The sequence below is a fragment of the Elephantulus edwardii genome, unplaced genomic scaffold (assembly GCF_000299155.1).
Source record: "Elephantulus edwardii isolate Elephantulus edwardi_28Jun2011 unplaced genomic scaffold, EleEdw1.0 scaffold00154, whole genome shotgun sequence".
Taxonomy (NCBI): domain Eukaryota; kingdom Metazoa; phylum Chordata; class Mammalia; order Macroscelidea; family Macroscelididae; genus Elephantulus; species Elephantulus edwardii.
The window spans coordinates 6,357,403-6,359,423 of record NW_006399904.1 but is presented as its reverse complement, the minus strand read 5'-3'; positions in this window follow the sequence as shown (position 1 = coordinate 6,359,423).

The window sequence follows — 2,021 nt, the reverse complement described above, 5'->3', positions numbered from 1 at the left end:
TTTCCCAAGGATTGGAACTTTATCTGTTGTTTGTTGTTGTTAAGTGTTGTCAGTCGTAGATGACTCATAGTGATCCTATCAATGAAAGATCTGAACATGTTCTAACTTTCATTGTTTCTCTAAGTTCATAGAGTTTCCAGAAGCAAGCTATTTCAGAAGTAGATATGACTCCTGCTTCCAAGCCCATTTTAATCTGGAAGTTCCACCAAACACTGTCTACTATGGGTAACCATTATCACACTTGACACATCAGTGTCACAGACTGATTTTATTTTATGCTCATCCCTTAATCTCTTCTTTGAACTCTTCTATTTTAATAACCATGTCCAAATTTATAGGATTCCTTTGGAGAGACATTTGTTAATATTTTAATTTTCATATTTTTCTTTGCAGAAATTCTGTCTAATTTAAAAGAATGTCTCCATGCAGGATTATATGAAGAAGAATATAGCATTAGGGTGGGAGGAAGACTATCACAGGTTTACCAATTTTGATAAATAAATGTTGATGACAAATCTTCACTCACTGAGAGGAAAAAAGTATCAGAATTATACTGATGAAGGTCAAGATAAGGATTCATGGTCCATATGAACAACAGTGTCCTGGGTTCCTGGGCCAGAAGAGCTAGGTATTGCCTGGCTACCACTGCTGACTTCATCTTACTTAGATCCATTAACCCCTTTAGTACCAGCAGTCAGAAAATCGGGAGATGTATTGCTTTGGGAAAATCTGCAGTTAGGATCTTCTCCAAATTATTGAGGAGTAATGATGTCAATTTGAGAACTAGGGTGTTTCTGATTCAGGCCATATTTTTTCTGATCACTTGCTATGCATCTGAGAGCTGGAAAGTGTATTAGGATGACAGAAGAATAACTGATGCCTTTGCATTGTGGTGTTGGAGAAGAGCACTGAACATCCCATGGACAGCCAAAAGAACAAATAAATGTGTCTTGGGAGAGTGCAACCAGAGTGCTTTTTGGATGCAAGGATGATGAGGCTTCACCTCACATATTTTGGACATGTTTCTAGGAAAGACTATTCCTTGGAGAGGGACATGATGCTTGGAAGGGTAGAGGGTTGACAAAGGAGAGGGAGACTCTCAATCAGGTGGATTGACATGATGACTGCTGCAATGGGATCTAATGTGCCAGGAAATGTGAAGATGGCACAGAAGAGGATGAGATTTAGATCTACTGTTCATAAGGTTGCTACAATTCATACTTGACTTGATGGCACCTAACAACAACCACAACAATCATTGCTGATTACTATAAAAAGGCCCACAATAGATCTTAGATAGAGTGGGAGAAAAATGTGGAGCAAAACTCAAAATAATAAAAAAGACTAGCCTGATGGATCTGGCAGAGACTACTGGAAATTCTGAATGTACGGTCTTAGATACTTTTCAGAACTGGAACTGAACTTACCTCCAGTGGCTCAACTTTCATCAAATAATAGATAAGCTTGTAATGTGATCATTATGACTCTATGAGAACAAATGATATGAACTAAAAAAGGCAGATTGCCTAGGAATATAATTCAGAAATCAGAAAGAGATAGAGAGGAAGGATGCATAGCAAAAGTAAATAAGAGAAGGAAGTGAAAAGATTACTGGTAGATTGTAGGAATTCAATCAGTTTTGCAGATAAAATTGTGTATGAATTGTTGAATGGAAAAATCAACTTGCTCTGTAAATTTTAATTAACATAAAATAAAAATTTTAAAAAGAAAGAAAAATTGCTTAAATATATTTTTTTTAAATAGATGGACATTATTAAAGGTTTCATTTTGTTTGAATACATAGTCAATGACCAGGAAAAATCAGTCTCGAAATCAAATGATGTTTTGCATTGGTCAAATTTGCTGCAAAAGACTCTTTTAAAGTGCTAAGAAACAAAGAAGTCATTTCGAGTATGAAGGTACACTTAACCCAAATCATGGTATTTTCAAATACATGTAAACACTGAACAATAAGCCAAGGGCATCAAACAAGAATTGATGCATGTGGATTATGGTTTGGG